Here is a 27,255-nt window from a genome sequence, read left to right as displayed (position 1 = left end):
CCCCTTTGCCCTTAAAGACTTCAAGAGCGGGGGCTCTTCCACACTTCCGCTCGCCTAATACCTAGAAAGCACAGGTCCGAGAGGTTTTCCACTTGTCCCATGCTTCCAGGCACGGGTCTGAGTGGTTTTCTGTTTGCTCCATTGCTTTCCCCGGGGAAATCTGCTTGTTACCGCTGAATCGGAGCAGACGTCAATCTGCAGAACACCCAATTGACATTTGCTCCAATTCAGCAAATGAATTCAGTTACGAGCGGGTTTTCCCGGGGGGAAAGCAGCAGGAAAAGCAGAAGTGTGGACAAGTTCTTAGAGAATATTTAGGAGACAATATTGAGCTAGATGATCCAATGGCCTGACTTTGCAATGTCCCATGTCCCTGTAAGCTTTTCTCTCTTTTTTGGAGAGCCGTTCAACCATTGTTGATGCTGCTGCTGCTGCTTAACCAACTGTGTTTCTGACCCTGCCAGTAAATTTGTTAAATGAAGATCCAAGTCTTTGGGGGAAATCATGTCCTTTAAATGGATGGTGGGTGCACTCAGCCTTACTGACATGCAGGTGTGTATAGGTTTCCAACCTAAAATACACTGCACTTCCACCTTACAAACACAGCTGACTATTTCAAGACTCTCTGAAGATAACAAATACTGATATCAGGAGAACAAATGAGATCCTCATTTTAATTTTGCCACTTCCTGTATTACAAATGTTTAAAGGGATTTTTAAAAAACCCAGTCATGCCTTAAGTACATAAAGAAAGTCTACTCAGATGAGCCACCAAATCGCCTTGCGCATTTTCTAAGGTATACCTGGGGCAAGTTCCCATCGGCAGCACTCAGGAAGTTTTCACAACATGCAGAGGGAAAACATTAGGCAGAAGCGAAGTGTCAGGTGTCCAGCAAACAGGAGGCCAAGCCTTTGTCAACAGATAATTTCTCACTCTACTGAATGCCAAGACAAAGCACTCATATACTCCAGCCTACCCGCAACCTAGGGCTCTTCAGATGTCTTGGACTGCAACGCCCATCAGCCCCAGTCAGGATGGCTAATGGTTGGGGAAGGAAGTCCAGAAAGCGGGGTGGGAATTAGAGTCCAAAACATCTGGAGGGCACCAGGTTGGAAAAGGCTGATAGAGTCCATGTGCTTGCGATGGAGTTTTTCCCCAAGCAAATTTGATCAAGCTCCTTCATCCCTTTATGGCCCGTGGTGCCTTAGTAAATAGCCTCTTCCTTGATGTTCTTCCTGCATATAAATTCTCTTCCAACACACCCCTACATTTAATATTGTCCTCTACTACACATATATCTTAGGGACGCGGGTGGCGCTGTGGGTTAAACCACAGAGCCTAGGACTTGCTGATCAGAAGATCGGCAGTTTGAATCCCCGCGATGGGGTGAGCTCCCGTTGCTCAGTCCCAGCTCCTGCCAACCTAGCAGTTCCAAAGCACATCAAAGAGCGAGTAGATAAATAGGTACCGCTCCGGCGGGAAGGTAAACGGCGTTTCCGTGTGCTGCTCTGGTTCGCCAGCAGCGGCTTAGTCATGCTGGCCACATGACCCGGAAGCTGTCTGCGGACAAACACCGGCTCCCTTGGCCTATAGAGCGAGATTAGCGCGCAACCCCAGAGTCGGTCACAACTGGACCTAATGGTCAGGGGTCCCTTTTACACATATATCTTGCAAAATTAGGAGGGGAAGGAAGGGAGACTGAACCAAGCCAAGCCTTTTAGGCATACTTCCCTTGATGCAGTCTATATAGGTTTCGCAGAATTAATTTTTTTTAAAGTGGACAGTAGTACCAGACAAGTACAAACATTGGAAATGAGCAATATCCAATATGAATATGACCTAGTTCACACACTATTTCGGGCCTAGACTGGGAACACAATCCTGGACGCACTTGGATACTTCTATTCCCCACAGACTTTGACGCATCATAAAAGCTTGTAGCTTATTTCAAAACTGAAGCCAAGTTTCATATTGTCTTACAAGCTTGGCTATCGTTTGGAAAGCCAGGTTGGGGTGGTGGTGGTGGTCAGAATGTCTGAGGCGTGGGAAGCTCTGAGTTGAAATCTCCACTCAACCAAGGACCATGGACCAGCCACTATCTCTCATTCCCAACCTACCTCGCAGGGTTGCTGCGAAGATAAACAACCATTGGCCTCTCTAGTCCAGTGTCCTGATCTCACAGTGGTCATCCATATGCCCTCAAAGCAGGACATAAGCAGAAAAGCACTCTCTCCTCTTGTGGTTTCCAGCAGCTAGCATTCAGAAGCATTACTGGCAGAGGCAGAGCATAGCCATCACAGCTAGTAGGCCTTTGACAGCCTTATCCTCCATGAATTTGTCCAATCCTATTTTCAAGCTATCCAGGTTGGTGACCATCACTGGCTCCCATGAGAGCATAGCTGTCAACTGTCCCTTATTTGGCGGGAAAGTCCCTTATCCCAGCGCCATGTCCCATTGCTGTCCCTTATTGATGATGTCCCTTAAATTTCACGGGTTTCAAAAGAAGCAGCTCCTCTCCCTCCCTCCCTGCTGGCCAGGGAGGAGGGAGGCTCCAACTGCGTTGCTTGGCTGCGTTGCTCACCCAATAAGGAGTCTAAGAACGACTGGGGGGTGGAGCTTGCATGCCTTGTGGCAATCAAATTAGCCGCGTTGCCTGGGGACTCGCCTTTGCTCAGCGCTTCCCAGCGGAAAGGTGACGGTGGTTTTCCTTGCTGCATCCCCTTTGCCAGGTTGCTGCGCTGTGGGAACCACTGCTTGAGGCTTCGTTTGGCTGCTGGTTGACTAAAATCCCTTATTTTGGCTGCGATCCCTTATTTTTGAGGCTGCTGGTCCTTTATTTTCAAATCTGTAAGTTGACAGCTATGCATGAGAGCAAGTTCTGTAGTTTAACGATACGCTCCGTGAAGCAGTGCTTTCTTTTATCTGTCCTGAATCCATCCCCCTTGATCATTTTGAACCCTGAACCCTGCCCTAATCTCCTTGGAGGGAAAGGCATCAGGTGTAATAAATACATTCATGCCTTTAAACCACATCAGTGTTTCTGCTACCGGTGGCTCTCCCTATGACGAAGCAGAAGAAATTAAGAACTCAGCTATAGCTTGAGGGAAGAGAGACACTGCTTCAGTTCCAATAGCTAGAGGCAAAATTTCTGTGGCAGCCAGGAGCAAGGTTTGCAAGCACGCAGGCATTAGCAGGACTACTTTTGTGGGGAAATGGTACTTTTCAGCTCATAGCTTTAGACCTTTGATTGAAAACTAACTCCTGGGTCTTTGGTCCTGGGTGAACAAACTGAGCATTAGTGAGCAGCGATACCACGGCCTCTGCACTACTCTAGCATAAGGGGATGGGGGCAGCAAGTGAACTGCTGAGAACCAAAACCAAGACCCTCAATGGATGCCAGCTTTCCCCATCCGAGAGGAACATCCCAGAGCAACAGGCTCCCCTCCTCCCAAGTGGCTCACTAAAAAAGGCATTGCCAATCAGACCCTCTGCCCAAAACCCTGGAGAGCCACTGCCAGTCAGAGGCTAAGGTAAAAGGTAAAGGACCCCTGGATGGTTAAGTTCAGTCAAAGGAGACTATGGGGTGTAGCGCTTATCTTGCTTCAGGCCGAGGGAGCCGGCGTTTGTCCACAGACAGCTTTCCGGGTCATGTGGCCAGCAGGACTAAACCGCTTCTGGCGCAACGGAACACTATGATGAGTGCCAGAGCGCACAAAAACACTGTTTACCTTCCTGCCGCAACGGTACCTACTTATCTACTTGCACTGGCGTGCTTTCAAGCTGCTAGGTTGGCAGGAGCAGGGACCGAGCAATGGGAGCTCACCCCGTTGTGGGGATTCAAACCGCCGACCTTCCTATTGGCAAGTGGTTTAAACCACAGCGCTACCCACGTCCTGTCTGCCAGTCAGAGTAGGCAATGTTGGGCTCATAGAACAGGATAACTCATAGAATCATAGAGCTGAGAGGGACCCTGGGGATCATCTAGTATCCAACTCCATGCAATACAGGAATATACAGCTGACCCTTATGGGGAATTCAACCTGAAACCTTGGTGTTGTCAGCTCCACACTCTAATCAACTGTGCTATCAAAGCTAGATGTGTGCCCTGGCATAAGGCACTTTCCTAAATTCCTACGAAAAAGGGCAGCACTACTACAAGCACACAGTTTACCAACACAACTATGGCTCTCTTATTTATTTATTTATTTATTTATTTATTTTTACATACATACATACACCAGCTTTATATTCCAAGGAGCTCAAGGAAGTGTACATGGTTCACCTCCTCTCCCTTTCATCCTCACAACAACCCTGTGAGGTAGGTTAGGCCAGGACATGGTGACTGGCCCAAGGTCACCCAGTGGAGTGAGTGAGGCTGAGTGGGGGGTGCAAACTCTGCTCCCCCAGGTCATAGTCCAACACTCTTAACCATTACACCACACTGGCTCTCCTTCCTCCTCCTCTGGATACCATAACATGCCCATAACTGTATTCAGTAAAAGGGAAGAGCGCCAGCCATCAGCAATCGAAAGTGATGCTTGGCCAACATCTAGACCTACCCCTCACCACCTGAAGCCAAGTGCTTTTTTATATCCAACAACACCAAGCAGGTAAGGCAATAATGGTGGAAACAGTATGTTACAGAATAGTGGTTTAGCCTGTATGTGTTTTAAATCTCTACAGTTTGCAACGCAGGCAGAGGCAAATGGTACACATACTGACGGAAATAACTGAATTCCTCTGGAACTGCAATCGCAGAAAGGCTTGTCATTTTTGTGTAACATTTATCTAACAAGAACCAGCTAGGATCAAGACTTTTATGTGCAAGGTAGGAACAGGATCAGGTCTTCAAACACCCAGTACCAACCAGAGAAGGGCAACAGTTGCACGACCCTTTTCCAAACTAAACATTACAGTAAGCCCACAACTTATGCACATTTAACTTGTGAACTTTCAGTTTTACAAGCTTTATTTTTGCTGGTGTGTGTGTGTATGTTAAACGATTTTTTTAAAGGTCAGAAAGGGGGTGAATGTCCAGGAAAAAAGAATTTGGCAATCCCACCTGTCATTGCACCCAATGTGTTTCGACTTTATGCGATTCTGACTTTAGGCACGATCCCCAGAACGTAACCCCCATGTACCGTATTTTTTGCTCTATAAGACGCACCAGACCACAAGAGGCACCTAGGTTTTGGAAGAAGAAAACAAGAAAAAAAATATTCTGAATCTCAGAAGCCAGAACAGCAAGAGGGATCGCTGCGCAGTGAAAGCAGAAATCCCTCTTGCTGTTCTGGCTTCTGTGATAGCTGTGCAGCCTGCATTTGCTCCATAAGATGCACACACATTTTCCCTTACTTTTTAGGAGGGGAAAAGTGAGTCTTATAGAGCAAAAAATACGGTAAGTTGTGGGCTTACTGCACTCTAATCGCTTGGGTAGCAATCAGACCTGGGGTGTATACATGTGTTTTAAAATTTAATACTAGGCAAAAAGAAACAGCTTTACATCAAAATCCCAGCACAAGGGGAGTAGAAGTTTTGTTTTCCCCAGTCGCAAACCTACCTACTCCCACTGCAGCACTGCAATTAACCTGGTGGGGCAGGGAAGTTCCCGTCGACCCCAAGGGAGTATTTTCCCTAAGGCTAAGCAACCCATTTGCGGCACAATTTTCATCAGGATTTCAGCTGGGGAAAGAGAGACCATGAGCTGTGGTCCCAATGAAAATTGGGAGGACTCGTTTCTGTAACACAGATGGATTTGCCAACCACACAATTAGAATTACATTTGTTCTGGTCTTGGAAAGGGTGTAGAGTGGACCATATTCCTCCTAAATGTTCTTTTTTAAAATGGGAGCAGATAAGTCCTTTGCGAAAAACACGCAGAAAAGAGCACTGACTGCTTCCCCCTCAGCCAATTTCGGGGGAGACATGATGCGGGGGACCCTGTTGCACAAGCATAAGTCCTTGTGCAGTACTTCTTCTGACCGTGTACGTTGGGCGAATGCCACCCATAAACTTCTAAACAGGAAACTTGACACATGCCACATAAGACCACCAGATCATTCAACTCAGCACTGTCAACACTGTCAATGGTTCTCCAAAGTCTCAGACAGGAGCCTTCCCCCCTCGCCTGAACGAGCATTACCTGGAGATGTCAGGAACTGAACCTAACACCTTCTGCACACTAATAACGGCTTACCCACCAAGGGGCAAAATGAGGACTATGGATACCGCTCTACTGTTTATGTGAAACAGCTCTGGAAATTTTCTTTGCACCACAAACAAACTTTCTTCCTTGCATTTTTTGAATGGCGGCGGATCAAAACTGAGAGAACCACGTGAGGAGCAGAAGAACAGCTCCACTTCTGTGGTGTTTAAGGAAACACCAGGACAGCTGTCTACAAGGACAAACTAGCCTTGGCATATGTACACATATATACACAAACTGATGCCCTAAACTATGAACCTAGGTGTATATTCCTCTACCCTGACCGGGGTCCAATTTCTCCCTCACTAAACTTAGCTGCTGACGAGAACCACAGACAAATTGAAGTGAAATAAAGGATCTGGATGGAGCAAAGTTAGGGAAAGTACCTTACAAGAGGAAGCAGCTCATGCAATGTCATAGTCATAATGCAAAAGTTAAAAGAGCAGTGTGTTTCGTTAAGGAAAAGAATATATTGCAATTACTTTAAAAGCTGCAGAAAATAACTGGCCATAACTTTAAAAATTGCTGGCGTCCATTTAGTGCCATCCTTCTTGGGAGAGAGAAAAAGCCCTCCAGCAACAGCAACGAAATTCCAGGAATACTGAATCAATGGGCTGCCCAGAAACCATGTATGTTGTGCAGAAATATATTCAAAATACTTGTTTTTCATTCTCCAAGGATGCCAAATCAAAACTATCAACACCCTAGTTCTGTTTTACTAGCTGACAATTTTATTTACATAAGTAACTTTTTAAAGAAACCTAACAGGTAAAAAGTAAACAAGGAATCACATGTATTTATTCTTTAAAGCACACAATTAGATTTACTACTTGTGTTTTGCTTTGAAAGGCAAAATTATCCAGAGACACATCAAAAAGCTTTTAAGCCAAAAAATGGGAAGAAGAGTAATGCTAAGGATACTGAAATAAGAATATCATCTACCATGCTATACCACAATAAAGGTGCCACTTAAAAGAGAAATATCCATTTTCTATTTTACAGCCTGTACATATACCAAGCAGATATACTGCTTGAACTGAAGGCTAAATTAGATGTTCTTTCAGGAAAATTTTTTTAAGCCAATCCTCTTTTTAAAAAGAAAAAAATGGGGTGCATATTTTGTACTCCTGGACAGGGACTGTTTCAAGAAAGTCGGGTCTTAATTGCCACAGAAGGAAAAAGCATCTCACTCAGGTTTTTGTTTTTTTATTTGGGCAATATATTTTAAGAAGTCACACCTCAACGCTTTTCGGGTTGTTGTTCTTTTAAAGTCTATTTTTAGTCCACAAGAGGCAGAGAAAGCATGTGAAACCAGCAAAAATTAGTATCGATGTGTAAAAATATCTGCCAGTGTGGAAGGCCAAGATTAGTCATATCAACAACACTGCTGCGTCCCCATCTCTCATTTTAATACAAACTGCAAGCATCATCCTAAATTTAAGGTTTGAGAAATGGGATTATTTCCAGATAATGTTTCATTTCACGAAATATCTCTTTTTAACTGACATCTTGGTTAAAATATGCGTTCTCCTACCTCAGTTTTGGCAAGTTACAGACTGTAAGAAGGGATAAGTCTATAGTCCTGTAAATATCAATTCATTTCTGTACCTTAAATCATGCTTTAGCAGATTAAGACTACAGTCTCCACACGGTTTCTAGGAGCATCTCACCCAGAGACAGATTTATCCTAGGCCATTGTCCCCCTCAAAGAAATATATACCTCCCTTACCCAATCCCTTCTCAAAGGCATTCTGACGCTACTCAACCAGAAAAAAAGACCTTCATTGCCAGGTCACCTTGTACAACAATTAATGATCTTCTCTGCTATGCTTCCTACAAAAACCTACTGAGCCCCCCTCTCCCCCAGGCAGAAGGGGCTGGGGAGAGAAGGAGGAGGAAGATCATTGGAACTTGAGCCAAACTGGATGTGGATGCCTATGGCTTAAGATAGTGGTTCCCAATTAGCTAATTACTGAGGACCCCCTATGCGATGATAATAATAATTTTATTATTTATACCCTGCCCATCTGGCTGGGTTTTCCAGCCACTCTGGGCGGCTTACAGCGTATATAAAACATAGCAAAACACCAAACATTAAAAACTACCCGATACAGAGCTGCCTTCAGATGTCTTCTAAAAGTCATGTAGTTCTTTATCTCCTTGACATCTGAAGGGAGGATGTTCCACAGGGAAGGGCAGCACTACCGAGAAGGCCCTCTGCCTGGTTCCCTGTAACTTCGCTTCTTGCAGTGAGGGAACAGCTAGAAGGCCCTCAGAGCTGGACCTCAGTGTCCGGGCTGAATGAAGGGGGTGGAGACACTCCTTCAGGTATACTGGGCAGAGGCCGTTTAGGACTTTTACGGTCAGCACCTACACTTTGAATTGTGCTCAGAAACATACGGAGAGCCAGTGAAGATCCATTAGGACTGGTGTTACATGGTCCTGGCAGCCACTCCTAGTCACCAGTCTTGCTGCTGCATTCTAGATGTTTAGCCTGGAGAAGAGGAGGTTAAGGGGTGATATGATAGGCATGTTCAAATATATAAAAGGATGTCACATAGAGGAGGGAGAAAGGTTGTTTTCTGCTGCTCCAGAGAAGCGGACATGGAGCAATGGTTCCAAACTACAAGAAAGAAGATTCCACCTAAACATTAGGAAGAACTTCCTGACAGTAAGAGCTGTTCGACAGTGGAATTTGCTGCCAAGGAGTGTGGTGGAGTCTCCTTCTTTGGAGGTCTTTAAGAGGCTTGACAACCATATTTCAGGAGTGCTCCGATGGTGTTTCCTGCTTGGCAGGGGGTTGGACTCGATGGCCCTTGTGGTCTCTTCCAACTCTATGATTCTATTCTATGATTCTAGATTACTTGTAGTTTCTGAGTCACCTTCAAAGGTAGCCCCACATAGAGCACATTGCAGTAATCTAAGCGGGAGGTAACCAGAGCATGCACCACTTTGGTGAGACAATCTGCAGGCAGGGAAGGTCTCAGCCTGCATACCAGGTGGAGCTGCTCTGGTCACAGAATTGACCTGCACCTCCATGGATGGTTAGGAGTCCGAATGACTCCCAGGCTGTGCCCCTGGTCCTTCAGGAGCACAGTTACCCCGTTCAGGACCAGGGAGCCCCCCCCCCAAAAAAAACCAGCACTTCTGTCTTGTCAGGAATCAACCTCAATCCGTTAGCCGCCATCCATCCTCCAACTGCTTCCAGACATTCACACAGGACCTTCACTGGTTCCGATTTGAAAGAGAGATAAAGCTGGGTATCATCCGCATATTGGTGAACACTCAGCCCAAACCCCCTGATGATCATCTCTCCCAGCAGCTTCAGGGGAGGCTTGGAGGAGAGGACGGAGCCCTGAGGCACTCCACAAGTGAGAGTCCAGGGGTTTGAACACTCATCCCCCAACACCACTTTCTGGACATGGCCCAGGAGGAAGGAGCAGAACCACTGTATAACAGTGCCCCCAGATCCCAACCCTTCCAGTCGGTCCAGAAGGCTACAATGGTCAATGGTATCAAAAACTGCTGAGAGATCCAGAAGAACGAGGAAACAGCTTTCACCTTTGTCCCTAGCCTGCTGGAGATCATTGACCAGCGGGACCAAGTCTGTTTCAGTCCCATGATGAGGTTCAAATCCTGATTGGAAGGGATGTGCGCACACGTATCTGAGGAGTTTTGATGAGGTATGTTTTATTACAACATGTAAGCTACTGTGAGAATAATTTGACTGAAAGATATGATATAAAATGCATACTTAGGTGGGTTGCACATAGCAGCGGTATAATGCAACACAACCCATTCATAGAGCAAAATAAGACGAGGGAAGGAACTTGTTATAATTTTAATCATTTTATTAAAAAAAATAACCATCCCAGCCTGCTCTTGCAAACAAGATTTCAGTGCAACACTCTCCCACTTGATTGCCCAAAACAAGGTTATGCAACCGTCTTCCCATGTTGTGGTGACGGAACAAACAGCTTGTTCTTACATGACTACCTAATCTCTTTTTTCGATGAAAATGTATTCAAGTTTCCCACCCCCTCCAGTTATCAAGCAAGCCAACACACACAGAGACACATCTGAGAAACCTGATTTAGCTCTTAGTCCATTGTACACTAGCTTGGGTGTAAACCCTCAATAACTCTTTGGTACTTATTTCAAACCAAACATACCTACGGTTGGTGTGTGTGTGTGTGTGTGTGTATAAAATAACAATAATAATAGTCCTTCTTGACAAATAACCCAACTGAAGTTTGAATATATATATAAAATAAAATTATTATTATTATTATTATTATTATTATTATTATGCACAGCTATCAAAGCAGTAAGCAACAGAACACCACAAAAATAATTATCATAACTGTTTGGTAGATATGGCCAAACTGCCTTCTGTTGACTGGCAAAATATTATTAACTAAGGGATAAAGGACACAGGAATAAGCACTTTTACACCATGCAAAACGGTGCCACTTGGGTAACAATGAACAATAAAATGATGTCAGGGATTTAAACACAGCTTTTTCCACCAGGTCTGCTGCAAGGAACAGACCTCCCTAAGAACCAAACAAGGTTACAGCAATGAGTCTTGGTTTTCAATTCCTCAGAGCAGAGGATCTAATTTAGAAAGAATCTTTCCCAAAGTAGTGCAGCAGAGCTCTAGTGACTGCTCACCAAGGTACTCTATGCCCCTTCCCCTCAATGCACTAATATCCCTTGATGGGTCCAAAGGCTAAGACTAAGGAGAAGCATATCTCTTCCTTTTTTTCCAACTGAGATGGTGATGTAGGAGAGCTCAAGAGGACTGCTGGAATTTACACCAGGAAAACAACAAGCCACTCACTTCCTTTTGATGACCTATGAACTAGGAAATTAAATGGAGGATCCAGATTTTACTGTAACACTTTTCACATGTTCAGCTGAACAAATTTTAGGGGATGGGTGGAAGCAGAGAGCAGGATTGTTCCACTTTTTCACCTTATATGCATATCAATATGAAGATGCAAAAAACTGACTGCACATCCACGTGAGTAGCTAGAGTCCACACTGTGGATAAAGCCTGCAAACACAGGATTTCATGCCATCACCTAGATGCATCCATTGGGGTAGCAGGGAAAGGGGCTGTGAGAGGGCACAAAACTGCTTACCCCCTGTACATGTGAAAGGGACTTCTACAAATAGGGGGTTGGGGTTGGGGGGGAGTACCTTGCTTATAGTGGTACAATTCACCTGCCCCTGCACCATGTAGGAAATAATTATACTTTATAGAGGCAGAAGCAACTGGTACAGCAGATTTGAATGAATATTACCTGAAACTCTCTCTTCTTTTGCAAAAAGTAAAACACCTGCCTGGGACGCGGGTGGCGCTGTGGGTAAAACCTCAGCGCCTAGGTCTTGCCGATCGTCAGGTCGGCGGTTCGAATCCCCGCGGCAGGGTGTGCTCCCGTTGCTCGGTCCCAGCGCCTGCCCACCTAGCAGTTCGAAAGCACCCCCGGGTGCAAGTAGATAAATAGGGACCGCTTACCAGCGGGAAGGTAAACGGCATTTCCATGTGCTGCGCTGGCTCGCCAGATGCAGCTTGTCACGCTGGCCACGTGACCCAGAAGTGTCTTCGGACAGCGCTGGCCCCCAGCCTCTTAAGCGAGATGGGCGTGCAACCCGAGAGTCGGACATGACTGGCCCGTACGGGCAGGGGTACCTTTACCTTTACCTTTTTAAAACACCTGCCCATATCACAAAACTTCACAGCTCAGCAATCACTAGGACCAGATTTCTTTTTCCTTCTTAGGAATGTAAGCTCAGATCGTTAGGATTCTATATGGACTGCCAAACTCTTTGATCATAGTGAATGCAGATTCCTAAACACACTTACTGAAAATTGCCTCCACTACAGATTCAAAACAGTAACAGTAAAGGAGAAGGAATCTAGAGTTTAAGCCTTAAAGCAACCACACCCACCCACCCCACAAATCTTGAGATAGTGGTGCGTGTCACCATTTGCATGCAGGTACACACAAAGGGATGCTAATGTTTGGGTGTTCAAAACTGCATTCAAATGAAGCTTCTCTGCAAGCACCAATTCTTGTAAAGAAAGGGTGATCCCAGCATTTGTCTGTATAATGGGATACAGCTAGACTTCCCTGGGGGTGGGAAGTCAAATAGCAAATGCTCAGCAGGCTTTGGAATGTTCTCCTCCCCTTACTGAACCGAAATTCTCCATCATTTAGCAGGAGGCACTTCCCAGAAGCTTAAATACTTGATGAGATACCATGGAAGAGGAGAGGAGAGAAATAAACCAGGGCAAGGGGGGGAATGTCATCTTCTGCAGGGAGGTTCACAGAAGCCAAGAGGAGAAGTCATAGGAAGGACAGTCGGGAGGAAGGAGGAGGAGGAAAGAGACAAGAAAAGGCACCAGAAAATTTATGGCTGGCAGTCTCTGCCTCATAGGCTCAGAAGGGAACTCCCATCAGTAAGGCAAAGGATGGGAACAAATGTCCTCACGGTGAACTTCGTTCCCGTTTCCTATAAACACACACAAAGCCACATGGTCTGCAGCCAACACCTTGCTACCCAAAGGCCCCCAAAGGGCAAATACTTTAGCCAGCTCCATGCCTCCCAAAAAAAACAAAGGCTGCAACAAAAGATGTTCAAGGTCCCCTTAATCGGCAGCAGCACTAGTGGGCACTTCCATAATTACAGCAGACCTGCATAATGCATTTGAAGCGTCACAGGCCTTTACCCTGATCTGCCACATCAGTAACTCTGTTGCTAGGGCAACTGCTTACTTTCCATATCAACTGCAAACTCGTTGCTAGGGAGACGCATATACAAGAAAAATTCCTCTCCATAGCCAAGGACCAGATGGTAAGGGAAGCCAGGAAGAGTCATGGGCTAAAGGGATTGTACTAAATGGGACACATACTAGGGCATTCAAATCTATGCACTAGGAAACAGGATGAAATCTGAGCAATTGAATATGTAGGTCTAGCAATAAGGAGAGATATAAAAAGGGGGGTAACCTCCCATGTTTTGCTCATGGTGGTACCATTAAGATTTAGTGCTTGTGTATAACTAGCTGACATGTGTTAACAAGGAGGTTTGCAATGGTACTAATGCTCCCCTCTCCCCCAGCCTTCATTCTGCACACATTCCCACAACATTTACTTTATTAAAAATAGGTTCATTTTGTTGTTGTTAAATCACTTCATCATTTTCCAAGTCTGATTTTTTTTTACAAATCTAAATAAAAGTTTAGCATGTATCTTGTTGGAGAAGAATATTGGAATAGAAGACTCTCTGCAACCATCATAGTGAAGTCTGGAAGGTTGGAAATAAGCACGCAACGTATAAATAAGATTACATGGAAAACAGATCAACACACATACACAATTACTCCACAGAAGAAAGTGTACTGATCAAACCAGGAGTGGGGGAAGAGATGAACCACAGCACTAAAGAAAGGTTCTGGTATTTAAGAAGTCATACCGAGTGCCCAATGTTTGCCAACTATCACCCTGTTTCACAACCAGTTGAAAGACTGTTTATGTACAATGCTGTTCTTAATACCACACATTTAGTTCCTTGAAAGCTCCTTTGAAAACAATGGGATTTATAAATATATGTAAGACAATACACATCAGAAGACTTTGCTCTTTCAGATGTCTGGACAAAAACATGGCTGTTACCCAAGGTTTTTAATTAATTGTTCTCTTGGCTTTATTATTTTATCTGAGGTTACATCCATGACTTATTTTCTTTCATTGCAATATTTGGAAGCTATTTTTGAAATTTTCATATGCCTGAAGATACTGCACATATTTGGGCTGTTGCCTTTTAGGAGATACACCCAAACCACAGAGTGCACTGACACAGGGCAAAAATATCTCAGCCGCCTCAAATGGGGCCATACTGTTTTGCTCTGTTTTCCACAGTTTCAGAAAGCAGTGCTGCCACTGAGAAGGCCCTGTTTTATCAATCTAACCTCCCTTACAGATGCAACTCTGAACAGAATCTTGCATTCTGATGGGCTCATACAGAGAAGAGGCCTCTCTTTGGTACACAGGTCACAATTCCAGAAGAGAGTCATCAGTTTCAAGTAGTAGAGAGAAAAACGCCCCAACTGTGAATTGGTAATTAACTACGGCACAAAACTCGCATTTGGAACAAGTTCATCTTCTGAGGTTACAGTCCTGCCCTCTTTCCCACCAACCCAGCAGGATCTGGGAGTTCGGCGACCGACCTTAATGTTCTTGACCGAGCACAAACAAAAAGCTGCCTCCCATATTTCCAGCAATTGTCTTCTCTGCCACCCATCAGGTCGGTGTCTGTTAGCATTTCAACGCTCTTCCCCCAGCATCAAGCTAAGAGAGATCTGAAGCCGTACAACAAGCAATTCAAAAACCACACACATTTATTTTAAAAAAGCACCCATACTTCATCCAAGTTTACTTTCAACTTAAAAAAAAAAATGGAGAGGAGGAGAAAAAAATGGGAGTTAAAAGAAAGTGATAGAAGATGGGTGTGAATGCAGAAATAATACTGAACATGCAGATAACAAGCGGGACCTAAAACACATCAACAGTTTGCAGTGTTCAGGGTTCCAGCCGGTGAGTCATGACCTCTCATGGGATTCTCCATTCCATTTCTGCCTCATTCCCCCCAGTTCCCCCAGGGCAGTTTGCCAAAGGCCACAGGGCATGCTTCGTCCTTATTGGACAGATGTGGTTCCCTGTTAAAGTTGTTTTGTACACCTACAACCTTTCGGTTTCCCTCAAGCTTGCTGATACCTCCTTCTTGTGCATAGACGGTGCTATAAATTAGTTCACGGTTAGTACATGGAATACTGAATTGTCAGTAGGCAAAGCCTGACAGCATTTCTCATCTGTTCTTGGGTATATTAGAAGAGACTGTCTAGCTGCAAATCTCATTCAGCAGGCAAGTCATTAAATGGTAATCTGTGGCAATGAATTATACCAATGTAGCTACACTTACAAAATAGAGGCAGCATAAATTCAAACTGAATACTGCAGAAAGATGAACAAGTCGTCTCAACTGCAAAATATAGGGGTGGAGAGGGAGACACTATTTTCTTTTGGTCTGCAGGTGTCTTCGAAGTGTACAAGTGGATTTCTTGAATCACCATGTTTCACTTATGTGGTTATAAGCTGTTAACTAAGAATACCACATTATACTACTTTAACAGCCATAAAAGGTAAAGGTACCCCTGCCTGTACGGGCCAGTCGTGTCCGACTCTAGGGTTGTGCGCCCATCTCACTTAAGAGGCCGGGGGCCAGCGCTGTCCGGAGACACTTCCGGGTCACGTGGCCATAGTGACGAAGCTGCTCTGGCGAGCCAGCACCAGCGCAGTACACGGAAACGCCGTTTACCTTCCCGCTATAAAGCGGTCCCTATTTATCTACTTGCACTTAAGGGTGCTTTCGAACTGCTAGGTGGGCAGGAGCTGGGACCGAACGACGGGAGCTCACCCCGCCGCGGGGATTCGAACCGCCGACCATGCGATCGGCAAACCCTAGGTGCTGAGGTTTTACCCACAGCGCCACCCGCATCCCATTAACAGCCATGGTTTACAGTAATTGTGAAATCTATCAGTGAAAACAGTTGAAAACAATGAGAAACATTTTAAAATAATTAATAATATACTCTTTTGCAGCCTTCGAACAACTAGATGCTTGAACAACTGACAGAATGCCGCTGGGTGCTTTGCACACCTTATCTCTCTCACGAGTGCCTGTGAAAACACATCCAACACATGTCTACATCCACACTGTAATTACCGGATTTTTCGCTCTTTAAGACACACCAGGCCATAAGACGCACCTAGTTTTTGGAGGAGGAAAACAAGAAAAAAATTATTCTGAATCTCAGAAGCCAGAACAACAAGAGGGATTGCTGCGCAGCGAAAGCAGTGATCCCTCTTGCTGTTCTGGCTTCTGGGATAGCTGCGCAGCCTGTATTCGCTCCATAAGACGCACACACATTTCCCCTTACTTTTTAGGAGAGAAAAAGTGAGTCTTATATAGCAAAAAATACAGTATATCATTGAAGTGTGCCACCTGATGTAATACATCACACAAAATACAGCACTTCGCTTGGAAAATGTTAACACCACCCTCCAGCAATGGGGCTAAGCTAAGAGGAGGGCTCCTTCCTCTGCCTGACTGCTCATTCACCTGCATACAGTTCTTGCTCACCCATGACTTCCAGGCTAGTGTTTTAAGGTGGCTTTAAATGTATAAAAGATTTTTTTTGGGGGGGAGGGGTTGAGCAGAGATGCCTTCAGCCCTTCCTGCCTTCCTGATCCTGTAGTGCAGCCTTTCTCAACCTGTGGGTCCCCAGATGTTGTTGAACTACAACTCCCATAAGCCCTAGCTAGCAAGGGAAGATGGGAGTTGTAGTCCAACAACCTCTGGGGACCCACAGGTGGAGAACCGCTGCTGTAGTGCATGGGTAGGCAAACTAAGGCCTGGGGGCTGGATCTGGCCCAATCGCCTTCTAAATCCGGCCCCCGGATGGTCTGGGAATCAGTGTGTTTTTACATGAGTAGAATATGTCCTTTTATTTAAAATGCATCTCTGGGTTATTCGTAGGGCATAGGAATTCGTTCATTTTTTCCCTCCAAAATATAGTCCAGCCCCCCAGAAGGTCTGAGGGACAGTGGACTAGCCCCCTGCTAAAAAAGTTTGCTGACCCCTGCTGTAGAGGCTACATTATTTGTGTTAGGAAGAAGACAGCACCTGAAATCCCTCCATAGAGCACTGATGTCCAGGGAAAGGCAAAAAGCAAAAAACTGAACTTCACGAATAAACCATTTATTTTACGCCAGGAAGGGGCTGAGAGAAGCAAACACAATTAACCAGTTCCCATAATTCTCAGAGCTGACAAGAACTGTAAAAGGCTATTTTGCATCCACTGCAGCCTCTCAAAAGATTTCAGAAATATGTCATCTCCTAAGCTCTTTTCTTATACGTTCCCCTTTTATTTATTTAGCAAGTACTGAAGATTACAGACGTCAAGCTCATCAGCTTGCGGACAATAGTGAAGGTGACACTGCCTGTTAAGGGGAAACAGTCTGAAGTGAAGCACAGAAAGTCTTGGTTTTGGACCCTCCTCACATGACGGCAGCCATGTCGCGCGGCACCGGAAGCAGAGCTCGAAAGGGGCAGGCCCCAGGTGGGCGGTGGAGGGGATGGACTCAAAGAGCAGCTCGGCAAGAGCGGCGGTGGGGTGACAAGGGTTGGGCCACCCGCGCTCCCTCCTCTTGGCTGTTCGTTCCCGTGTTTTCCAGCGGAGGAAGGTTCCAAGCATGGAGAATGATGAACTTCCGTCAGAGGATGGGATGGACTGGTGTGGGATTATACTTAATAGCAAGTGCGGCAGCATTTTACTATGTCTTTGAAATCAATGAGACTTACAACAGACTAGCACTGGAGCACATCCAGCAACCTCCTGAAAAACTGAGAGAAGAACCGACCTGGATGCACTCCTTAAAAACACGGCTGCTGTCCGTACCCTTTTGGCTGTGGACTCTTATCTTCTTGATCCCTTATTTGCAAATGTTCCTCTTCCTTTATTCCTATACAAGATCCCCAAATGGTGGGCTACTGTATCATTCCTATTTGCCTGGCTGTCATTTGCAAACGTCACCAAACATTTGCGAAGGCCTCCAACCAAATTAGCAGACTGCAACTGACTGACACTTAAACCCATCTGCGTTTCCTGATGAGCGCTTTTAGATAACCTGAAGGATCTTGGCTGCATCAGTTGAATATACAAACGGAATGTGAAATTCTTTTTCTTCACGTTAACTACTGAATAGAGCATCAACCTTCTATTTTTTGAATAAGTTGACTTTGAGTATGGTTGCATTCCATTTGGTGGAATAACTGAGCTTTCTTTGAGACTAGAGGATGACATTCTTTATATTTGCCTTATAATGCAGAATTTCTACACTCCTGAAGTTTTTGTGGAGAAAACCTATTTGAAACCTTATTTCACTGTGCACACCCCCTTTTAACTTCAAGCTTCCCTCAGGAGGAGGATCAGTGGATGATTTACAGCCCCAAGCGCAAATACATACAGAGGAACTGCCAGGTAAACAGACAACTTCTAAACAATGATCAATCCTAAATAAGCATTTGCTTTCCATTTAAAGTTAGCTGTGTACTCACTTTGCTTCTATTGTGGAAGAGAAGACGAGTCCACGTGCCTAATAAAGACCAGAAGAATCGTAACCACACAGTGGAACGCTCACAAAAAAATGCAAAGCTTAAACTGAATTAGATTATTTTTGGAACTGCTGAAACTACAGAGAAATCGAAGCAAAGGGGATGGGGAAGCAGACACGAGATTGATCAGAAGACTGGAAAGATCATGAGCATTATGTCTAAGACAATTGTGGCTACTTTTTTGTCTTCTGGACATGTTGGGTAAGAGAGCAGGCTCTTAACTAGCAGAGTGGGGAGAATCAGACATTTTAGAGCTGATTAATAAGTGTGTCTTAAGGAACACTTACAATAAGTTAGGAAATGAGATAATCACAGGCATAGAGAGAGACATATATATACAGAGTGTGTGCATGTGTGTGTGTGTACACACACACTCACACACACCCAAAACAAAAATGACAGCAACTTTGATGTTAAGATACCTGGAGTAAAATGCCCACTTTCCATTTAATGGATATTTTTCCATGCTAAAAGCAGATATTTAGCATCAATAGAAAAACTCTACTATTGTGTGTGCCTGTGTTTAATAAAAAGAAAACACTGGTGGGGAAAAACACACCCTCTACCAATTGAAACTGGACAAGATGCAATATACATGCAACTTCTATTTAGACACAGTGCTGTGTAGCATCTTCTGTTTCTCTGCAATGTACACTTCAGTATTAAGTAAGGGGTATCAAGAGCATACAGTGAAAACCAATCTCACTCAACAAACAACTCTGCCTGCTATTTATAGCAACTCTGGGCCACTTAAGATATAGGAAATGCAAATAAGGTCAGCATGTCATCTTTTACTGGGCCAGTTTAGTAGGATATGCAGACTTTTACACATAAATCTTCGTCATGCATGTAATTGTATCTTTCCGTTCCTGTCCCATCAAGTCACCATCTACCCAATAGCAGTAACAAATAAAAGTCCTCCTCAGAGAATTAAAAAATTTCACACGATTAGTACATATACCCAAAGACATCACTGCAACCCATTTATTGGGGATGGGGGGGCACCTTATACAGTCATACCTCATGTTGTGAATGCTGAGGGTTATGTTTTTTCAGGTTGCGTGGCGACACAGAGGTACTGGAAAGGGTTGCTTCCGCGTTTCGCCGCTCACGCATGCGTAGACATGCAAAATGACATCACGCGCATGCGCGGAAGTGGCGAATCGCGAATCGCGACCCCCGCATGCGCAGATGCGCAGACGTGGGTTGCATTCTGTTCAAGTTGCGAACGGGGCTCCAGAACGGATCCTGTTCGCAACCAGAGGTACCACTGTATTCCATTTCTTTTCTCCAAGTGAACTCAAGGCAACTTACAAAACACAACCTCACAATAAAATAGAAGCCATATTTCAAACCACACAGCATAAAGTCACAACCAGGAAAGGGAACAGCATTCAAGTAACGACTAGAGAAACATTCAGTCAAGCGTTTTCATAAACAGCCACGTTAAATTTAACCAGCAATCTAAAACCATCCTGGTGTCAGGAGCAACACAAGCACTGTATTGCGCTCAGACTAAATAGGATTTAATTCCTTTTTTTAAAAAAAAGGCTTCAGTATTCTTTTTTTTAAAAAAAAAAAAAAGCCTAGTTAAAAATGCCATCTAAAATGAAGCCAAACATGTTAAAGTAAAACCATACATATTTCTTTAAACTGAGTATGTCAACCAGTCTCAAATACATTATTTGAGGACTGTAAGAATGAACTTAGAATATCTGCCTGTTCAGCTTATCCATTACAAATATGGCACAAAATATAATGAGCCATACTTTAAAAATAAATTAATTAATGGGCTTGATAATAGTGATAAGGAACTGGCAAATTTTCCAGTGCCTCACTTTGATCCTGTACCCAACTAAGCCTATGGGGGTAATCTTATGCTGACTAACTAGCTGAGCTCTGCAATTTGCTCTGTTTTCAAATTATGAATATGCATTACTAGCACATATTACCTGTACCTACCAGCAGTTGCTTCCTGGAAAAATTCTAGATCATGGGTCTACAAGTAAACGCCTTTCTCATTATTAATTTGAGTGTGCCAAGACAGAAATGCAATCAGAAAAAGTTTTTTTAAAAAACATGACTAATGGCAACTGTCCTCCTGCGCTCCTCATGTGGAAGATCCCAATACAGCAGTCTTTGGCAACCTGGCACATTCCAGGTGTTGGGTCTACAATTCCCATCAGCCCCAAGCATACTGTTTGGTAATCCAAAACATCTTGAGGGCATCAGGTTGGCAAAGGCTGAGCTGGAGCATAACAGAGCCTCTTTTCCCCTCCCCCTGAGGTATGTACACAAAGGTGAGTATGCTGGCACAGTCAGCCTATTTCTTTAAGCATCTTCTAACCTCCCCCCTCTGCTCAGTCAAAATGTCTTCTTTGCCCCATAAGCCAGGGGTAGTCAATATAGTGTCATCCAGATGTTGCTGAACTCCCATCAGCGCCAGCCAGCATGACCATGGTCATATGAAGTAAGTTAGGTAAAGGGACCCCTGACCATTAGGTCCAGTCGTGGCCAACTCTGGGGTTTGCCTCGCTCATCTCGCTTTATTGGCCGAGTGTACAGTTTCCGGTGTACAGTTTCCGGGTTATGTGGCCAGCATGACTAAGCCGCTTCTGGTGAACCAGAGCAGCGCATGGAAACGCCGTTTACCTTCCCGCCGGAGCAGTACCTATTTATTTACTTGCCCTTTGAGGTGTTTTCGAACTGCTAGGTTGGCAGGAGCAGGGACCGAGCAACAGGAATTCGAACCGTCGACCTTCTGATCAACCTTCCTAGGCTCTGTGGTTTATAATAATATAATAATAATAATTTATTATTTATACCCCGCCCATCTGGCTGAGTTTCCCCAGCCACTCTGGGCGGCTCCCAATCAGTGTTAAAAACAATACAGCATTACATATTAAAAACTTCCCTGAACAGGGCTGCCTTAAGATGTCTTCTGAATGTCAGGTAATTCTTTATCTCTTTGACATCTGATGGGAGGGCGTTCCACAGGTCGGGTGCCACTACCGAGAAGGCCCTCTGCCTGGTTCCCTGTAGCCTCACTTCTCGCAATGAGGGAACCGCCAGAAGGCCCTCGGCGCTGGATCTCAGTGTCCGGGCTGAACAATGGGGGTGGAGATGCTCCTTCAGGTATACAGGCGCCACCCGTGTCCCAATATGAAGTGAGTTACGATCCCATTAATATCTGGAGGACACCAGGCTGGCTACCCCTGCCCTGGGAGGTAGGATCCTGCCCTCTGCCAGTGTTAGAAACACAGATATACAAGCTAGGGGGCGAATGGCACATTAAACCTGGGTTACATTTGGCACAACAGATGTCTATTTAACAGGGGGTTGGACCACATGACTCTTGGGGTCCCTTCCAATGCTACAATTCTACAATCTCAACTACATTGCTTGACTGTAGTTTGCTCTGACAACAATTCACTTGTCCCAATATGGGAGGAGAAACACACACAGTGGAAACGGAAATAGAATTGTCTATGGAATGAGAGGCTTTTAAACTGCGGTCGCCCACCAGGTGCCCAGAAATCTCCATGTAGTCATACCTGGACCCATGCCAGTAGCAAAATGCACCTAGCGCCTGGCTAATTTCTAACACTGCCCTCTGAATGTGTGTGTATAATTTCAAACTAATATCCTTCTGCAGCTAGGCATAAAATTAAATTAACAATCATCCGATAACCTTTCAACTGTTTGAGAAAATGTTTTTGTTTTTTTAAAGAAACAGCGTGTTGTTGTTGTTGTTTAGTCGTGTCCGACTCTTCGTGACCCCATGGACCAGAGCACGCCAGGCACTCCTGTCTTCATGATCGCCCTTGCCGTGGCGAAGGGGTTTGAATAACTCAGAGAAGCTATGAGCTATGCCGTGCAGGGCCACCCAAGATGGACAGGTCATAGTGGAGAGTTTTGACCAAACGTGATCCACCTGGAGCAGGAACCGGCAAGCCACTCCAATATCCCTGCCAAGAAATCTCCATGGACAAAGACAACAGAGAGAGTACCCTTCTTTTAAAGGCTCTGTCCAGTTAGAAATCAATAATCAAAAATGGTTTCAGCCAACCACTGCTATCTATGCCCAGATCTATCTATGCAGATCCTGGTTTAAAGCTAATCTTTTTTCTTGATGTTGTAAACCACGATTGAATCACCTTAATTTTTTTTTTTAAAAAAAACCAACAATCAGAACCCACCCTCCTGTTATCTGCATCCTGATGCAACTCCTAAAAGACCTTTATCAGCTCTTTTCACCAAGCACCTACCAAGAGCTGGGGGGGGTGTTAATGTTAAATAAAAGAAGGTTGTAGTTTTAGTTTAGGGGAAAGGCAAGTAAGAGGTGACACGATAAAAGTTGGTGGCATGGAAAAAGTGGGTAGAGAGAAGTTTGTCTCCCTCTCTCCTAACCCTAGAACTAGTGGACATCCAATGAAGATGAATGCTGGAAGATTTGGAACAGATAAAAGAAAGGACTTCTTCACACAGTTAAATTACAGAACTCGCTCCCAGGGGAAGCAGTGATGGCCACCAATCTAGAATACTTTAAAAGAGGATTAGACAAATTCATGGAGGAGATGGCTACTGATGGCTGCTGCTAGCCAGAAGGACTATGCTCTGCCTCTACAGCTGGAGGCAGCGATGCTTCTGAATACTAGATGCTGGGAACCCCAGGACGGGAGACTACTTCTGTGCTGGAAGCTTGTTGCAGGTTTCCCACAGGCATCTGGTCGGCCGCTTTGAGGACAGGATATTGAACTAGATGGGCCATTGGCCTGATCCAGCAGGCTCTTCTCATGTTCTGATGAGCAAGTGAATGATGTGTGGATGCTTGGTGCCAAGGAAGGTGTAGAAGAGAAAAGACCACTGCAGAATAAAACTACTGTATGCAGAGTTCAACTTCCTTCCTTCCTTCCTTCCACAGCTAAACAACACATACCATTTATGATCAAGGTTTTCTGGGACTATCCTCTTAACCGAAGGTTAAAAGAACACATATCCATTGCATGCTTTTATATTCAAGCGAAAATCAGGACTAGCCGATGTGGTACCTGCCAGATTTTGCAGGCTACAACTCTCCTTCGTTCTCCGCCATCTTGGCTAATAGCTAGGGATGATGAGAGTTGTAATCCAAAATATCTGGAGGGCAATACATCAATGACCCCTGCCACAAAACCAGGATTTGTACTTGCACCACTCATTTTTCCTGGCACACATACATAGGCCAGTTGACTGGAATGCTGAACAGTAGCACCTTCACCAACACCAAATAATAGAAACTGAAGTAATACAGTGGTACCACTGGTTACGTACTTAATTCGTTCCAGAGGTCCGTTCTTAACCTGAAACTGTTCTTAACCTGAAGCACCACTTTAGCTAATTGGGGCCTCCCGCTGCTGCCGCACCACTGTCGTGCAATTTCTATTCTCATCCTGAAGCAAAGTTCTTAACCCGAGGTACTATTTCTGGGTTAGCGGAGTCTGTAACCAGAAGCATATGTAACCTGAAGCGTATGTAACCTGAGGTACCACTGTACAACAATCACTTCAGGCCTGCAGAGATAGCTGGTACCATTTCTTTCTTTTGGCAATTGAGAGAGGGTGAAGAAGCATACCCAATGTCCAGTGTGCCATTTCTAGCATTTTGAAGAAACAGGATGGGAAAGTTTACGCCTGGCCAAATAATTAAAGAAAATGTTGTTGTTTTTTTATTCTTTTGAGTGTTCTTGACCATTTTAGTCACCAGGAGAGCCTGAATAACTATACTCTTACCTGCCACTTACTTTGCTTACGTAACAAATAAAGTTCCTAAATTTCATCAGCTTTGATTTAAATGAAGCCTCCTTACTGCGCACAGGCAAATCTTGCCTCAGCAGCTGTTTGCAAGAGGCATCCTCCCACTGAAATGAGGGCATGCTTCTAACACGGCTACGTAAGCAACTAGCATTCTGCAAGCAAGCTACCTCAACCCCTTCACCTTTCAAATTATACAAAGGAAAGATCCATGCAACAGAAATGTGCTCATAGGATTTTGTTGTTGGGACCTGTCTGTCTCGAGAGACAATGGAAAGCACTTCTGGGGGTGAAGTCAAACTGCTGCGTCAGCAGCACTGAAGTGATCTCCCCAGGGTGAAAGCCTGGGCAGTGTGCATGGAGGTCCTGGGTTGCCCAGATTACAAGATCCCCTTCTTGGCCTCACTGATGTGGTCCAAAGGAAAGCAGAGCAACCCATTTGGCACCAGCTTGGCTGCAGGAGTTGCCAAAAGAAGGCATACAAGGCGTCATCCAACCTGATTAGAGACAACATTCCGGAATTCTTGGGATAGTGATTTTTTATTTTTTTTTACTTAAATATAAGAGTCTCAGAAGAAGCCACAAGACGTTACCAGGTCATTACAATGGTCCAAAGAAAGGTCTTTAGTCATACGATTTAGCTCAGCTACTAAAACTATGGGGAAGGACCAGGGCCCTATGGCAGAGAGCATGCTGTTCATGCAGAAAGTCCAACATCCAGTTCCTGGCATCTCCAGTTAAAAGGCTCAGGTAGTTAGTTATGAAAGAAGACCTCTTCCTGAGATTCTGGAGAGGTGCTGCCTTCATCCTTGGCCATGCTACCTGAGGCTGATGGACAAATCGTCTGACCTAGCACAAGGCAGATTCCTAAGTAAAGCAAAGGGATATTTGATCCCAAGCAAGCACACAGCTCAAGCTCCCTGCAATATCACTAGCAAAGAAGTTGAGTATGTGAAATACTTTCTCCTTGAAGTTACCAGAACTTCACCTCATCCCACCTCATGTCTCAACTCAAGCACAGAAAAGAACAGGCCAAGCCTTTATTCTGCAATCGAAATTTCCCCCCAGACACACTGGTCTGTGTGGATGTACGCACAAGAGTATTTGTGGCTTCATCTCTCCTGAGCCTAAACAACACTGAAAGCCCCAAGTAACATGCATAGTAAACCAACAGTTCATAACAAGAACAAAAGTGGATGCAAGGTCACCCAGGAACCTTTACATTTGATTCTAGGAATAAGGAAGGAACTGCAAATATTTTCAAGGTTTATTCCAATTATCAGAGATGCAACCTGTCTAGGAAAGATTCGTCCCTCAAAAAAATGTTTGTAGAAGTAACTAAGTGAAGAACAATGTTCAGCCCAACCTCTGCGGTTTACATGCATCTAGTACTCCTAGCGGTGCAGCAATAAAACTGCTGGCACATTTGCATAGCTAAGCAGTGTCTGATCAAGTATGGTTTCAAATTGGATGGGAACCACATTCTTGCACTGAAGGAGGTTAAACTACTTGAGCCTTGGGGTCCCTTCCAATTCTACAATTCTAGGATTCTAGTATAGCAGGAAACCACCACCCCAGGACAATATTTCATGTTATTCATGGAGATACAAGATGGAAGGTTTTTTCTTAAAGCCATGTACAACATGCATTTATACAAACAGCACTTTCTTACAGCTGTCTAGACAAAGATTTGAATGCTGTTAAAAATGAACCATTCAAGAGCAAATACTGGCTCTTGGAATGCAATGAACTAAAAATGGGAGGATGGGAAGAATAGACACAGGACTGTTTGTTGCATTTTAAACATGGATGGGAGGAGGCTTTTGCTTTCTGCTTGACAGCAGTTTGCTGTGTTGTCTGATGCGAGAAGATGTGGTGAACACAAAGTCTTGTGCAAACCATGGTTTCTGAAACTGTCTTGTTGCAATTCCAGGTCCAGACAACTAGGCAGACTGTGGTTTACTGGAGCTGAGGGTGAAACTGGTATCAACCTCCTGGCCACATGAGAAAGAGGGAACAGTGTGCAGTCCCAGGACTGACTTTGGCTCGTGCACATTGCACTGAACCATGTGCAAATGATGTGCAAACACAGGCAGTGAGTAAGCCAGAAAGTTTATGAATTGTCAAGGATTCATTCCCATCTTAAAGGCTCTTTAAGTCATTCAGCTGTCAGATCCTCAAAAAAAAAAATCACAAACTTGAATGCTACACTTAGGCAGCAGTCCTATACCAACTCACCTAGAATAAAGTCCCACTGAACTCAATAAGGTTTACTTCTGAGTAGATGGAAGTCAAGCTCTCAACTCAGATTGAGACAACTCGTCCTAGACCAGTCTTTTCCCAAACTGACACCCTCCAGATATTTTGGACTACAACTCCCATCAGCCCCAGGCAGCACATCGTCTCCAAATCTGAAGAAGGCATGTTCTATATAGTTTTAGTCATTTCAGGAGGGTCAGGGGTTCACTCTCTCCAAGGGCCATCAACTCCTGTTCCAGCTGGACTCTCTGCCTCCCCCCCTCAAAGCAACTTACACCAGTTGCCCTGGGGGTATAACCCCAATGACTTTTAAAAATGCATTTTACTGCTGGCTTGCAAAGCATCCTGGAAGGATTTGCATCCCAAAAGCCTGCCCTGTATTCTGTTAACTATAAGTTTTAAGAAGTTTGTCCTGAGCAGGACCCAGTAGTTGAAGAGTGAGATGGGAAGAGAAGAAGAAGAAGATGATTTTGGATTTGATATCCTGCTTTATCACTACCCTAAGGAGTCTCAAAGCGGCTAACATTCTCCTTTCCCTTCCTCCCCCACAACAAACACTCTGAGAGATGAGTGGGGCTGAGAGACTTCAAAGAAGTGTGACTAGCCCAAGGTCACCCAGCAGCTGCATGTGGAGGAGCGGAGACGTGAACCCGGTTCCCCTGATTACGAGACTACCGCTCTTAACCACTACACCACACAGAGTGTGAGCAACTAGGCGGGGGCAGGAAATACACTGAGAATATGACTAGATT

The 27,255-nt window shown here is 44.7% G+C and overlaps 1 protein-coding gene and 1 pseudogene across 8 annotated transcripts in view; one reads left to right on the top strand and one right to left on the bottom strand.

Moving 5' to 3' along the window:
- The window catches only part of LOC307200700 (lysosomal enzyme trafficking factor pseudogene), a 31,723-nt pseudogene extending 12,771 nt beyond the window's left edge, over positions 1–18,952 (top strand). Inside the window, exon 3 of the transcript XR_013843995.1 lies at positions 17,215–18,952. The product of XR_013843995.1 is annotated as a lysosomal enzyme trafficking factor pseudogene (transcript). The remainder of the gene's footprint in view (positions 1–17,214) is intronic.
- The window catches only part of FOXN3 (forkhead box N3), a 193,329-nt gene that overhangs the window by 110,491 nt on the left and 55,583 nt on the right, over positions 1–27,255 (bottom strand). The gene's annotated exons all lie outside the window — the stretch shown is intronic.

This window comes from Podarcis cretensis (assembly GCF_951804945.1).
Source record: "Podarcis cretensis genome assembly, chromosome: 1".
Lineage (NCBI taxonomy): Eukaryota > Metazoa > Chordata > Lepidosauria > Squamata > Lacertidae > Podarcis > Podarcis cretensis.
Note: the sequence above shows the minus strand (reverse complement) of the source record. Positions and strands in the feature narration are given on the sequence as shown.